Here is a 15,637-nt window from a genome sequence, read left to right as displayed (position 1 = left end):
CAGGTACATGGTTAGGATAGGTTTAGAGGGATAAGGGACAAATGCAGGCAGGTGCGACTAGTGTAGATGGTCAGTGTGGGCAAGTCAGGGATGAACCTGTTTCTGTGCTGCATGACTAAAGCCATGTTTCAGTCACAACCTTTCAAAAGCTAGAGATTCCCATTGGAAATAGAAATGTTGGCCCATTTGGATCATTGCCCCTTTTCTAGAATAGTCTGAAATTAAACCCATTGGCCAACTTGTCTAAACTGACATGCATTTTCCTCTACATCAGATGTTTACCTATTTTTGTAAAAGTCATATTGTCTTACAGCATGGAAACAGGCCCTTCGGCCCAACTTGCCCACACCGACCAGCAAAACCATGTTGATAATCCATAATCAGCCCTTGTCATTTAAATGCATGTGTATCCTACCCCTCAGAATACTATCCACGTTGCCAATCGCAGATGTTAAGCTCACTGGATTGTAGTTCCCAGCCTTTTTCCTGCAGCCCTTCTTGAATAGAGGCACAACATTTGCCTCCCTCCATTCTTCTGACATCTTTAATGACGACTCATAAATCTCAGCAAGGGCTCCTGCAATTTCCTCTCTAATATCGATGTATCAATGGTCTCTGCCTTACCTGAGTAATATTATTGGTGTCCTCAATCAAATATGGTTAAAAGCCCATTCTGTTAGTGGCTGCGTGAATCTGAAATTCAGAAGAAGAACTACAATGTGAAACCACAAGCATATTGCATGCTTAATGATTTGACCAAGCACTCATTTTTGCTTCCATTTTCCCAATGTTTGACTCTCTCACTTAGTGTTAATTTTAAGTAGATAACCTCGCTCATTATTGATTTTCCACCGGATTAAATTATCTGGACTCGCTATCAAATATCTTCGCAATTTAAAAGCCTTGATTAAATTGCCTCTGACTCCCTGTTACAACAGAAATAGTTCAAGAATCACAAATCCCTTCATGTGATTATATTTCCCTGTGCTTGGCATTATCTTGACAAACCTACAGAATGCAATTTCAGTGCCTTTAATGTTCTTTCCCCTCATTATTTCCACAATCTCTATTTTCGTGTTAGCATTAAATTGAGATGTTCCCTTTGCCAAAATTTAGATAATTACTAGACCAAGTGCACACCCAATGGTGTGATCCCCCAACCCAATATTCCACCATGCACTCGTCTCCTCCAACGGAACTGAACCCGTTCCCAAATGTAAGATTCCAGCACTCCCCTGCCTCCCTCAGCAGTGGATTAAAAAAAAAATTCCAATTGCACCTCCCCTGCCTGCTGCAGCAGTTCCAATTGCAATACCAATTGGCCCTCCCCCTCCTGTTGAAGCACTTGCTGTGATATCCCATTGAGGTGAAAAGTTCAGAGTGTTCCTGTCTTGCAACTTTATTTTGAAGTGTGTTGGAAGCTGATAGGAAGGTGTATTGGGCATTGTGACATCACACGATGGAACAAATCAAAAGGCAGAAAGGCAGCCGGACGGACGGACGGCAGGCGGCAGCCACAGACTTTTATATAATAACTAGACTAAGTGCAGACCCGTTGGGTCTGTATCCCCAACGGCGGGGCGGGGGGGTGCTGCGGCATCACACTCACATTAACCACCCCCCAAACACACAGATAGGGGGAGGGGGATGAGAAGAGGGGAGAGGAGGAGGAGGAAACAAGACAGATTTGGGAGGGAAAAGGAGAGGGGGATGGGGAGAGAGATGTGGGGGAGGGGGGGGATGGGGAGGAGGGAGGGAGGGGGGAGAGGGGGGGGAGGGGAGAGAGGGGAAAGAGTGGGGAGGGAGAGTGGAGGGGGAAGGGGGGAGAGGTGGAAGAGTGGGGGGGAGGAGGAGAGGGGTAGGGGGAGTGATGGAAGAGGGACAGAGGGGTAGGGGGAAGTGGGTGGGGTAGAGAGTGAAGGGGGGGAGAGAGAGGGATGGTTGGGAGAGGGAGAGGGAGAGGGGTGAGGAGAGGGAAACATAGAAACATAGAAATTAAGTGCAGGAGTAGGCCATTCGGCCCTTCTAGCCTGCACCACCATTCAATATGATCATGGCTGATCATCCAACTCAGTATCCTGTACCTGCCTTCTCTCCATACCCCCTGATCCCTTTAGCCACAAGGGCCACATCTAACTCCCTCTTAAATATAGCCAATGAACTGACCTCAACTACCTTCTGTGGCAGAGAATTCCAGAGATTCACTCACTCTCTGTGTGAAAAATGTTTTTCTCATCTCTGTCCTAAAGGATTTCCCCCTTATCAGATGATCAGCTGCTCCTGATTGAGCCAAAGACTAAGCGGAAGCTCAGAGGGGACCGTGCCTTTGCTGTGTCGGCTCCGAGATTGTGGAATGAATTGCCTCTGCACGTTAAACAGGCCCCTTCTCTAGCTGTTTTTAAATCACTCCTGAAGACATATCTATTCTCCATGGCCTTTGTAGACCAGTGAGGTGTTGAATTGTTTATTAACTTTATTTGCTTGGTTTTGCTGCGTTGTTCGTACTTGTGTTTTATGTTTTTTAATTTATTGTTTGGATTTTTGTATGTAATTTATGCGCCTCGTGTTAGTTGTATGTTCTGTTGTTCTGCCTGTTTTATGATGTCTTGCTTGTTTTCTTTTTTCTGTACAGCACTTTGGTCAGCTTTGGTTGTTTTTAAGGTGCTTAACAAATAAAGTTATTATTATTATTATTATTATTATTATCCTTAAACTGTGACCCCTTCCCCAACATCCGGAACAATCTTCCTGCATCTAGCCTGTCCAACCCCTTAAGAATTTTATACGTTTCTATAAGATACCCCCTCAATCTTCTAAAATCTAGCGAGTACAAGGCGAGTCTATCCAGTCTTTCTTCATATGAAAGTCCTGACATCCCAGGAATCCGTCTGGTGAACCTTCTCTGTACTCCCTCTATGGCAACAATGTCTTTGAGCATTGGGCATTGTGACATCACACAATGGAACGTTCACCAGGGGCTGGGGCTGGTGCTGCTTCTATGGGTGAGAAGCCAGTTTATTTTTGAAATATTGGGGTTAGGGGGGGGGGGGGGTGAAGGATTTGATTAAAAACGTGTACTTAAACACGACGAAATGTAATGAGGAGCGGATACCTAGAAAGAAAAGTGAAATCTCTACCGAAATGGAAAAGATGTCGGCGATTCTGCGTCTGGTTTCGGAGTTGCAGGGAATCAAAGGAAGAAATGCGGCCGGAAGCCGTACATGTAAATGGCTCCATTCCGATTGGACGTCTGCGAGCGTCGGGCATCGCGATTGGACGTCTGCGAGCATCAGGCATTGTGACATCACACGGCGGGAACGAATCGAAAGGCAGGAAGGGCGCCGGACGGCAGTCGGTCGGATGGGAAGAAAATTTTTGTTAATTGTCCATATATATTTATTAATTGAATAACTCATTGCATGCCCATAATACTTGTAATGGATGCCTGTAACAGATATAAAAAATGGGAGCAGGTATAGGCCATTTGGCCCTTCAGGTCCATGCTGCCATTTGATGGCTGAATCACTCAGTGCCATAATCTCAGACTTGTTCTCCCTCCATTCTCTTTGTTTACATTTACATATTGAAATCTACGCCCCTACCTCCTCAATGTCTTGGCCTCTTGTAGAAAATTCCACAGCGTTCAGCACAATGAAGACATTTCTCCACAGCTGAAACACCATGCTAAATTTCTGACCCCATAGCCTAAAACCATTATCTCAGAATCCCCCACCTGGGGAAATGGTGTAAACATAGCCAATCTCATTAACCCAGTCATGATTATGTATATTTCAATGATATCCAACTCTAGTGTAGACATGACTATTCCACTCCTCATTAAACAGTCGGGCCATGCCCAGGAGTCAGTCTTGTGAACTTTTATTTAATTCACCGTACGCGGCATTTAAAAAATGGATGGTTAGAAGCCATTTTATATGTGCAAATCATGCACAAAAGTGATTTCATCCAGATTGGATTGTGCAAGCAATCATTCCTGGATGGCATTGTATGCACTGGTAAATTTGCCTGGGTACTTTCATAGGTCGGGGCATTGAATATAAGAACCAGGAAGTCATGATGCAGCTTTATAGGATTTTGGTCAAGCCACATTTGGAGTATTGCGTGCGTTTCTGTTCAGCAAATTATTTTAGTTTTAGAGATCCAGTGGAAACAGGTCCTTCGGCCCAAATAGTCCACGCTGACCAACATTCACCTGTGCACTAGTTCTATTCTACACACTAGGGCCAATTGCCAGAAGCCAATTAACCTACAAACGTCTGAAGAAGGGTTTCGGCCCGAAACGTTGCCTATTTCCCTCGCTCCATAGATGCTGCTGCACCCGCTGAGTTTCTCCAGCTTTTCTGTGTAACCTACAAACCTGTTCGTCTTTGGAATGTGGGAGGAAACTGGAGTACCCAGAGAAATCCCATGGATCACAGGGAGATTGTGTAAACTCCGTACAGATAGTGCCTGTAGTCAGGATTGAACCCGGGCCTTTGGCGCTGTAAGGCAGCAACTCTACTACTGTACCACCTTGAATTCCAGGAAAGATGTGGAGCCTTTGGTAAAGAGGCTGTCCCACTGCGGCGACCTAATCCGTGAGTTCAGAAGACTGTCTTCAACCTTCAAGGTCGACGGCACTCGCCTGGAAAACCTCGAGCTGGATCGACCGTCAGCGATGAAACCGCGAGCTGGATCCACCGACCGCGCACACACACACAAAAACACATCGCAAAGGCGGGGGCCAGGGAAAGCGGGAGAGCGCTGTTTGAAATTCACACCCGCGATGAACAGGAAGGTAAAAGATGGCTGGCACATAACGGTAAGTTTTTAGAGAGCGCGGAGAGGGGGGGAGAAGGAGTAGAGACACGCCAGCCAACTTTTAATAAAGTTTAGCAGGCATTTAACATTACCAGTCGGTTTACTTACCTTTTTTTTCTTAACGAGCTTCTCAACTACCCTTGATTTCCTTCGACTACCCTCGATTACCTATGAATAGCATGCCGACCTACTACTACCACCTACCTCGACTAAACCTACGAGTAAAAAAATATCGATTGTTTCCCATGGCGACCTTTCTTTACTCGCGGATTAGGTTTCCGCAGTGGGACAGGCCCTTAAGGGTGCAGAGGAGGTTTACCTGAATGTTGCCTGAATTAAGGGTATTAGCTAAAGGAAGAGGTTGAACAGTGGAACTTTTATTTCTGGATGCCGGAGGTTGCAGGGAGATCTGGTAGAAGTAAAATTATGAGGGGCATAGATAGGGTAGACAGTCAGAACCTTTTGCAAGGATGGAAATATCATATACTAGAGGACAGCTTTAAGGTTAGTGGGGCAAAATTTAAAGGAAATGTGTGAGGCAAGTTTTTACACAGAGGGTGGTAAGTACATGGAACGCACGGCCGGGGTTGGTGCTGGTGGCAGGTACAGGAGTGGCATTTAAGAAACTCTAGGAAAGGCACATGGATATGCAGGAGATGGAGGGATATGGATCATGTGCAGGTAGATAAGGGTTGGTCTTGGCATCATGTTCGACATTGACATTGTGGGCCCAAGGGCCTGTTCCTGTACTGTATTCTATGTTCTACTCCTATGCACAAATCACCTCAACAGGTATGATAATGTTATCTTCGGAGAACATGTATAGGCAATATTTCAGATTGGACCCGTCTTCAGAGTGAGGAATCGTCACCTATCCATGTTCTATAGAGATGCTGCCTGACCCGCTGAGCTACCCCACCAATTTGTTCTTTTTCACCATTTACTCTCTATGTTTAGTTTAGAAATACAACATGGAAACAGGCCCTTCAACCCACCAAGTCCACAGCAACTATTGTGGTACATGTTCATACCAGTTTAATATTGTCCAACTTTCTCATCCACTCCCTACGCACTAGGGGCAACGTACAGAGGCCAATTAACCTTCAAACCCACAATTGTTTGGGATGTGGGAGGATATGGGAGCACCCAGAGAAAATCCACGCGGTCATAGGGAAAACATACAAACCCCACACACTGAGGTGATAATCGAAACCCAGGTCTCTGGTGCTGTGAGGCAGCAGCTTCACCAGCTGTACCACTGTGGCGTTTCATGTGAGCAAGGCTTTTCATTGCGCCCTGGTGTACATAAGATTAAACCAATCTGAATCTGATTCACTAAAGTTCCAGTGACCACCAGGTAAATTCTCGGATACCAGGTTTACCGATATTGCTGGCTCCTGATTAGGTGGCTTGCCACTTCACAACATTGCTATCTGAAGACGGCAGCCAGCGTCAAATTATAACAAACCAACCTGCAGGCTGAAGGAAATGAGGATTAGGCGGAAAAACAGCAGGAGCCCAAGGAGATTAAGGATGACAAAGGCTACAAGGGGAGAAGTCTGAGTAGATGTCCAACAGTAGAGCATTTCCCAGAGCAACTGTGATGGTGATTTTTCAAAAGCATAGTCCACAGCCTAAACAAAGGGACCTTCTGCATACTCCAATAATTAATGCTGGCATAGTTTGCCAGTTATTAACATTTTAATCACAGTTCAACTGAAATTGAACAATTGAAATTCCAGCAAACACAATGCTAGCATTTATTTCGAGAGGGCTTGTACACAAAAACAAGGATGTAATGCTGAGGCTCTATAAGGCACTGGGCAGGCCATATTTGGAATATTACGAGCAATTTTGGGCACCATATCTGAGGAAGGATGTGCTGTCTCTGGAGAGGGTCCAGAGGAGGTTTACAAGAATGGACCCAGGAATGAGTAGGTTAACGTATGATGAGTGTTTTACAACACTGGGGTCTATGCTCGTTGGAGATTAGAAGAATAAGGGGGGAACCTCACCACAGATTCACCACCCTCTGACTAAAGAAATTCCTCTATACCTTCCTAAAAGAACATTCTTTAATTCTGAAGCTATGACCTCTAGTCCTAGACTCTCTCATTAATGTAAACATCCTCTCCACATCCACTCTATCCAAGCCTTGCACTATTCTGTACATTTCAATGAGGCCTCACCTCATTCTTGTAAACTCCGGCGAGTACAGGCCCAATGCCGACAAACACTCATCATAGAAACATAGAAACATAGAAATTAGGTGCAGGAGTAGGCCATTCGGCCCTTCGAGCCTGCACTGCCATTCAATATGATCATGGCTGATCATCGAACTCAGTATCCCATATCTGCCTTCTCTCCATACCTTCTGATCCCCTTAGCCCCAAGAGCCACATCTAACTCCCTCTTAAATATAGACACATATCATGTGTTTAATGATGTCACAAATGACTTATTTTTACCATCAAGACATAGCTTCATCCCGATTCCTATTTCATCACATGGGGGTGGCATAACTCTAAATTACCTGGATTTGTCTATTCATCGATTTTTGATATTTGATAAAATAAATGAAAACACTAAGGCCTCGTTAAACACAGTTTTATTCAATAACAGGTAAGTTACATAAATCTATTAACATCGGGGAAGATGCAGACAACTTAGAACATGTAAACTAATCTGGTAATGTACTTTAAAATCCATTTGTACTTGACAACATAAGAATCAAACATTTAGAATGTGAATAAACCCTAACATTCAGTTTTCTTGTTTTTATTTACAACAAAATCACTGTACAAAATCGAGTTCACAACAAACATTAGAGTGGTCCGTAATAGAGTGGTTTACCCATGTCTGCAAGCGCAGTTCTGGATACACCTTCGATAGGAAAGTCCCTTAACTTTGAAGCACTTTGTTTGCGTGTTGCAAGGACAGATTAAAAATAATAATTGATTGCAGCATTACACTGGCACCATAGACTATCAGGAATGACTCATGTGACTTTCAGCTCCGTGAAAAAACTGAACAGTGTAGACTCATGGAAAGTTATAGATCGGTCGTTTCAAGCTTGTATCACAGCTTTTAATCCAGTTTTAAGACATGGAGGTGACGTGACTTAGTTTTTTCTGCTCTCTAGGGACGAAGAGTAGCTAATAGTTGAGGATACTGAAACTGATTTTAATAGGCTATGTTGTGTAACTAAATAATTTTATTTGTATATATATATGCAAAAGGCAAAGGCTAAAAATATTCACCATGTCATTCAGCATCTGTGGAGAGGAACAGAGTTAATGTTTCAGGTCAATTCTGACCTGCTGAGCATTTCCTGTATTATTTTACTTTAGATTTCCAGTAACTGCAGTATTTTTCTTTTAAATATACTTTTAAAATTTCGTGCATAAGCATCTTCATTTAAAGCTGATTACATTGCAGAGGATTATTCAATTGATATATGTATTGTTATTCTGAACAGTGGGAAATAGTTCATGCAAGTTTATTTGATGGTATAAGATGCATTTTTCTTGACGATTTCTCTTTTCCAGTTGCAGTTCTTGCAGAGTTGTGTTAATGACTAGATGACCAATACCAATCTTGCCCCCTTCCCCATCCCCTTCCACCCATGTCCCTTCCTCTGTCGTTACATTTTGTGCCTCTCCTCTCCTTCTCTCACAGCCGTTTGTCTTTTTTCCCATCTTTGCCCTTTGTCCACCTGTCTGCCAAGCAAAACCTCCTTCACCAGCATCCACCCATCACTTGTGCAAGAAGGAACTGAAGATGCCAGTTTAAACTGATGATAGACACAAAAAGCTGGAGTGACCTGCTGAGTTATTATAGCTTTTTGCGTCTATCCACCTATCACTTGTCAGGCGTTGTCCTGCCCCCACCTCTCTTCCAGCTTTCTCTCCTCGCCACTGAGTTACTCCTGCACTTTGTGTCGTTTTGGTAAACCAGCATCTGTTGTTCCTTGTGTCTATTATTTATTCTATCATTGCTTTCAGATTGGCATTGACAATGCATAGCTTGAGATAGCTAATACAGTATGTGGCTTGATGGAGCAGATTCAGATCAGAGCAGAAAACCAGGGCGACATGGCAAGAAAATCAGGGCAACAGGAGCAAAGAGGTCCTTCTGCAGTTGTACAGAGCCCTAGTGAGACCACACCTGGAGTATTGTGTGCAGTTTTGGTCCCCTAATTTGAGGAAGGACATTCTTGCTATTGAGGGGGTGCAGCGTAGGTTTACAAGGTTAATTCCCGGGATGGCAGGACTGTCATATGCTGAGAGAATAGAGCAGCTGGGCTTGTACACTCTGGAGTTTAGAAGGATGAGAGGGCATCTCATTGAAACATATAAGATTGTTAAGGGCTTGGACACGCTAGAGGCAGGAAACATGTTCCCGATGTTGGGGAAGTCCAGAACCAGGGGCCACAGTTTACGAATAAGGAGTAAGCCATTTAGAACGGAGACGAGGAAACACTTTTTCTCACAGGGAGTGGTGAGTGTGGAATTCTCTGCCTCTGGATGCTTTCAAGAGAGAGCTAGATAGGGCTCTTAAAAATAGCAGAGTCAGGGGATATGGGGAGAAGGCAGGAACGGGGTACTGATTGTAGAGGATCAGCCATGATCACATTGAATAGCGGTGCTGGCTTGAAGGGCCAAATGGCCTACTCCTGCACCTATTGTCTATTGTCTATAACATACTGATATGCAGTTAGCAGAGAATGTGAAAGCTATTTTGGGACATATCCTGCAGTCTGTTTAATTTTGACAATCAGGAGCACAGAATTAACTAGCAGTCAAAACAAGAAAGTAATCCTCCCAAAATTAGTGCTCGTTACTGCTCACACTGAATACTATTTGGCTGGATTTCAAATGTTTCCTTCTAATCTACCTTTTAGTTTAGTTTAGTTTAGAAATACAGCACGGAAACAGGCCCTTCGGCCCACCGAGTCTGCACCGACCAGCGATCCCTGCACGTGCTGTAATTGTTCTATGGTTATATGGTTATTAACACTATCTGACACACACTAGGGACAATTTACACATACACCAAGACAATTAACCTACAAACCTGTACGTCGTTGGAGTGTGGGAGGAAACCGAAGACCTTGGAGAAAACCCACGCAGGTCACGGAGAGAACGTGCAAACTCCGTACAGACAGCACCCGTAGTTGGGATCGAACCCGGGTCACTGGCACTCTAAGGCAGCAACCCAACCGTTGCGCCACCGTGCTGCCCTATTTCCTGTACGGATCTTATGCACAATTCTGGATTGGAAAGGTTTAGAAGGGTATGGGCCAAACATGTGCAGGTGGGATTAGTGTAGGTGGGGCATCTTGGTTGGTCTGAAGTGCCTGTTTCTGTGCCTTGTGACTCTAGGATGAAGGCCTCTAGGATGAAGACTCTATTCCCTTTCCACAGATGCTGCTTGACCTAATAGCTCCATTCTTGCATCCTTTGCTTTAATTCAGATTTCCAGCATCTGCAGCTTTTTTTATTTCCATGGACAGTGTGTATTTAGGCTTCAATAAATTCACTGTAACTTTGTCTCATGATTTGAGTTCCTCAGTTCACCCCTCTGTCCTGTGGAGCCTCCAACCAACTCATTAAAAAAATGGAGTTGCTTCCCTCTGTCGCCTATTCTTTTACTGTTCACCTTCTTGCTGAAAGAATTTGACCAAGGGAGGGGTGGTAATCACAATCACTTCTACCTCTCATCAGTTGTTTACATTTTCTATTTACTAACGGTGGAGCAGCAGCAGAGTTGCTACATTACAGCGCCAGAGACCCTGGTTCAATCCTGACCACAGGTGCCGTCTGTACCGACTTTGTACCTTCTCCCCGTGACCTGCGTGGGTTTTCTCCGGGATCTCCGATTTCCTCCCACACTCCAAAGACGTACAGGATTTCTAGGTTAATTGGCTTGGTATAATGGTGAATTTTCCCAAGGATGTGTAGATCTAGTGGAGACCGCTGGTTGGCGCGGGCTTGGTGGGCCGAAGGGCCTGTTTCTGCTCTGTATCTCTAAACTGAACTAAACATAATTAGATAAGTAAAGTCAGTAGTGAGGAAACAGCCCCAGGACTAGGTATTCCTCTATTTAACACGTAACCTAATTGCAGCAGTCCTATTATCACCCTATCTGATGCCATTCACATCAGTGCAAGCCAAGGATCAGACTTAATACCGCACATCCTGCAATACCTTGATCATAAGTTTATTAGTGATAGGGGCAGAATTAGGCCATTCGGCCCACCAGGTCTACTCTACCATTCAATCATGGCTGATCTATCTTCCCTCTTCACCCCATTCTCCTGCCTTCTCCCCATAACCCCTGACACCCGTACTAATCAAGAATCTATCTATCTCTGCCTTAAAAATATCCACTGACTTGGCCTCCACGCACGCTAATTACGCAACCTCGTAAGTGGGACAGGCCCTTTAAGTTTATTTCTTGATGCTAGAAGCTACCAACTGGATGTTTCAAGGATGCAGCACACTTGGCATTTGCCGTCAAAATATTATGCCTAACTGATCAACTTACAATATTACAGCCATTAGTTTATGTAACGATATAGTTTACTACACACAGTCTGTACTTATTTGCTGATGTAGCAACTTGCAAACCCTTTAATTACGCAACTCCCGTCAACAGTATTCTGCATAAATCACACTTCAAACCAGTGAGCTGATTAATATCTGATTAAAAAAGAACCTGATTAGTATTCTAATCGTGTGTGAGCCCTGGCGGAAAGCTTGGATTTCTAGTGAGATGCATTCAATTTTATTACATTTAAAAGTAACCGCTGAAATGTATTAAGATATGCCTTCAACTTATCACAAGCGGGAATCACACTTACCCAATGAGTCACTTCCCCAAGCAGCAAACTTCAAGCTTTAATGTTTTTATTAATATATTAAAATATATTAGAAGATTAAATTAAAAGGGATGTATCGTTTCCAGGAAATGATAGCACATCACACATTGGAGTCTCATTGAAACTACAAAAAATATCAAGGACGAGAGTAAAGTTATCAGCCAGGAGAAAGATGTTCCCTTCTGAAGGTAACAACACCATCCAATTATATTTTAACAACTCCCAATCCCATCCCTCACACCTCACTCTGTTATTCGGTCTGATGATTATCCCAGATATTACTCATCTCTCGAGCACGTAATTGTTCACAAATATAATTGATTTATTTTTATACCTTACCTGCTTCATTATGAATAGCTGGATTCTGGGAAGTCAAACCCAGGGCAGGACCTTCATGGTGAAGTAGATTACTGTTGTAGAGCGAATGGATCTTGGTGTACAAATTCAGTTTCCTGGAAGTGGCTTCATAGATGGATAGGGTGGTGAAGAAGACTTTTGGCCTGCTGGCCCTCATCAGTCAGGGAATTGAGTGCAGAGGTTGGGTCGTCGACCTACAATTGTGGAAGACGTTGGCAAAGCCACACTTGGAAAACTGTGTGTCGAAAGGAACTGCAGATGCTGGTGTATACCAAAGATAGATACAATGTGCTGGAGTAACTCAGCGGGGCAAGCAGCATCTCAGGAGAAAAAGGATGGGTGGCGTTTCAGGTTTGGACCCTTTTTCAGGCTGAAGAAATGTCCCGAGCCATCCTTTTTCTCCAGAGATGCTGTCTGACCCGCTGAGTTACTTCAGAGCTTTGTGCCTATCGAGGAATACTGTGTTGAGTTTTGGTCACTCCATTATAGGGAAGATGCCTTTTAGCTGGAAAGGATGCAGAGAGGATTTACGAGGATGTTGCCTTGACTCACGGGCTTGAGCTATCGGGAGTTGAGCAGGTTTGGACTTTACTCCTTGGAGCGCTGATCTTACAGAGGTGCATAAAATCATGAGGGGAATAGTCTAGGTGAATGCACAGTCTGTTCCCTCGGGGAGGCCAGAAGGCACAGGTTTAAGGTGAGAGGGAAAGGAATTATTAGAGACCTGAGGGGCAACTTTTTCACTCAGTGGGTGGTGGACATATGGAACGAGCTGCCAGAGGAGGTAGTCGAGGCAGATACTATAACAACATTTAAGACATTTGGACAGGTACATGGATCGGAAATATTTAGAGTGATATGGGCCAAACATGGGTAGATGGGACTGGTTTAGATGGGGCATCTTGGACTGCATGGCCAATTTGAGCCAACAAGTAAATGCCATCTAAGCCAGTTTCGACTTTCTGACTAATTGAATTTGAACAAAATACTGTGATCATCTATCAAAGTATATTTTCTTTATAGAAGTTGCATATTTTTTTTTACCGTAAAATGAGATCAACATCTAATATTACTCATGGCACTACACAACAGACACGTATTACATTTAAACAGTCATCAATTAACTTTTATTTACCAGAATGCTTCCCGGATTAGAGGGTATTAGATACGAGGAGAGGTTGGACAAACTTGGATTGTTTTCTCCCTAACACCAGAGGCTGCAAGAGGGGAGACCTGATAGAAGTATATAAAATGACGCCAGGTGTAAACAGTCTGAATATTTTTTTTCTAGGGTGGAAGTTTCAAAGGTTAGAGGTCATGGCTTTAAGGCGAGAGGGTCAAAGTTTAAAGGAGATGTGCGGGGCTAGTTTGATGATGGGTGCGTGGATCACACTGCCAGTGGTGGAGGCAGTTATGATGATATCGTGGCATTTAGAGACTTTTCGATAAATGATGGTGGCGGCACGGTGGAGCAGCGGTAGAGTCGCTGCCGCCGGGTTCGATCCTGACTGCGGGTGCTGTCTGTACGGAGTTCCTACGTTCTCCCCGTGACCTGCGTGGGTTTTCGCCAAGGTCTTCGGTTTCTTCCCACACTCCAAAGGTGTAAAAGTTTGTCGGTTACTTAGCTTGGTATAAATGTGAATTGTCCCTAGTGTGGGATAGTTTTAATGTGTGGGGATCGCTGGTCAGCGCAGAATCGGCGGGCCGAAGGGCCTGTTTCCCCACTATACCTCTAAACCAAATCCATCTCTAAACATGGATATGCCGGGAATGCAGGATATGGATCATGTGTAGCCAGGAGAGATTAATGTATCTTGGCATTGTGTTTGGTGCAGGCATTGTGGCCCTGCATTGCATTTTACTCTGCTCTGTCTTTATTAAGGTTAGAATTGTCACTCGGTTTTTATTTGGAACCTGCATTCGATTGTTTTTTTGTCGTTTGCCTTAATTTGGTTAACTCTTAAAGGATTAATATTGATTGCCAGAGTAACTACCTGCAACCCAATGCAATGTTAACCATGCATTGCTTTCTCTCTCCCCGACCAACAAAGAAGTGTTTTGGAAGCACAAACATTGGTATTCGATCACCACTCTTACCGTTGTCAGAAAGCAACAGCCATTTTACACGTCACCAAACACTTAGGAATCAGTTCACACACATGAAACATCATTTCAAACATAGATCACTTTCTTTTTGTACTTAATGAACACAACTTTCTTTTGTACGAACTATTACAGTAAGTCAAAAAAAAAGACGTCTATCTGGTTAATTGACTAGTCTAGCTATTTGATAATACAAGGCACAAGTTGGTTTGGTCGAAACATAGAACATGGAAAACAGAGGAATAGAATCAGACTGTCGTTATTTCTTCAGCATCAAGTACGTACTATTGAAAATACATAATACAGGTGTTCCTGCAGGTTTGGATACAATTCTGCACTTTCAATGGCAGAGAATGGCAGTAGTAACTCATTACGTTCACATTCCAACTCACATCAAATGTACAATACATTTGAACCGTGAAAGGGAATGTTGGACTCCTTCCTTGGATCTGTAACGAATTGCAAATATAGGAAATGGATCTACTTCCCTGAACTTCTGTTCTAAAGTGAACCCCAGTTGTTCTCCTGACCAAGATGGACACAGAATGCTGGAGTAACTCAGCGGCACAGGCAGCATCTCTGGAGAGTAGGAGTGGGCGATGTTTCGGGTCGAGACCCTTCTTCAGACCCACAGCGTTAGTTAAGGACAGTGTGATTTTGTCAGCTTCTGACCATGGTTCTTCTTGCACGCCCCTGACAAGGGCTGAACGTGTCACAGTTTGGCCGGAGGGGAGAGGACGAGGGTGGCAAAGGCCTCGTGCTGTGCGGGTTACTGCAGTGCGGTGAGTGTGAAGCTGATACCTGTGGCGATCTCTGCGGTTTACTGACCCCCACTGCTTTGCTGAAGGAAGTGGGCAGGACAACATGTTACAGTGCAAGTGGCAATACAAGAACAAGATACGTTCACAAGACATAGGAGCAGAATTCGGCAATTCTGCCCATCGAGTCTACTCTGCATTTCAATCCTGGCAGATCTATCTCTCCCTCTCAGCCCCATTCTCCTGTCTTCTCCCCATTACCATTGACAACTTTACTAATCGAGAACCTGTTAATCACCTCGTTAATAATATCCCAAGCCCTGGCCTCCACAGCCGTCTGAGTCAATGAATTCCATCGATTCACCAGCCTTTGGTTAATGAAGATCCTCCTCATCTCCTTTCTATTGCTATGTCCTTTTATTCTGAGGCTGTGCCCTCTGGTCCTAGAATCATTCACCATTGGAAATGGCCTCTCCACGCCCACTAGTTCTAGCGTCCAATGATGATTATAGTGAGATTAGAAAGCAGGTTAAGGTTATGGAGCTCTACGTCGCGGTTGGAAGTGTGGGTGGCACGGTGGCGCAGCGGTAGCGTTCCTGCCTTACAGCGGCAGAGACCCAGGTTCGATCCCAACCACGGGTGCTGTCTGTACAGAGCTTGTACGATCTCCCCGCAACCTACATGGGTTTTCTCCGCGATCTCCGGTTTCCTCCCC

Source organism: Leucoraja erinacea, chromosome 28 (assembly GCF_028641065.1).
Source record: "Leucoraja erinacea ecotype New England chromosome 28, Leri_hhj_1, whole genome shotgun sequence".
Taxonomy (NCBI): Eukaryota; Metazoa; Chordata; class Chondrichthyes; order Rajiformes; family Rajidae; genus Leucoraja; species Leucoraja erinaceus.
The sequence above is the reverse complement of the archived record's forward strand: the minus strand, read 5'-3'. Positions refer to the sequence as shown.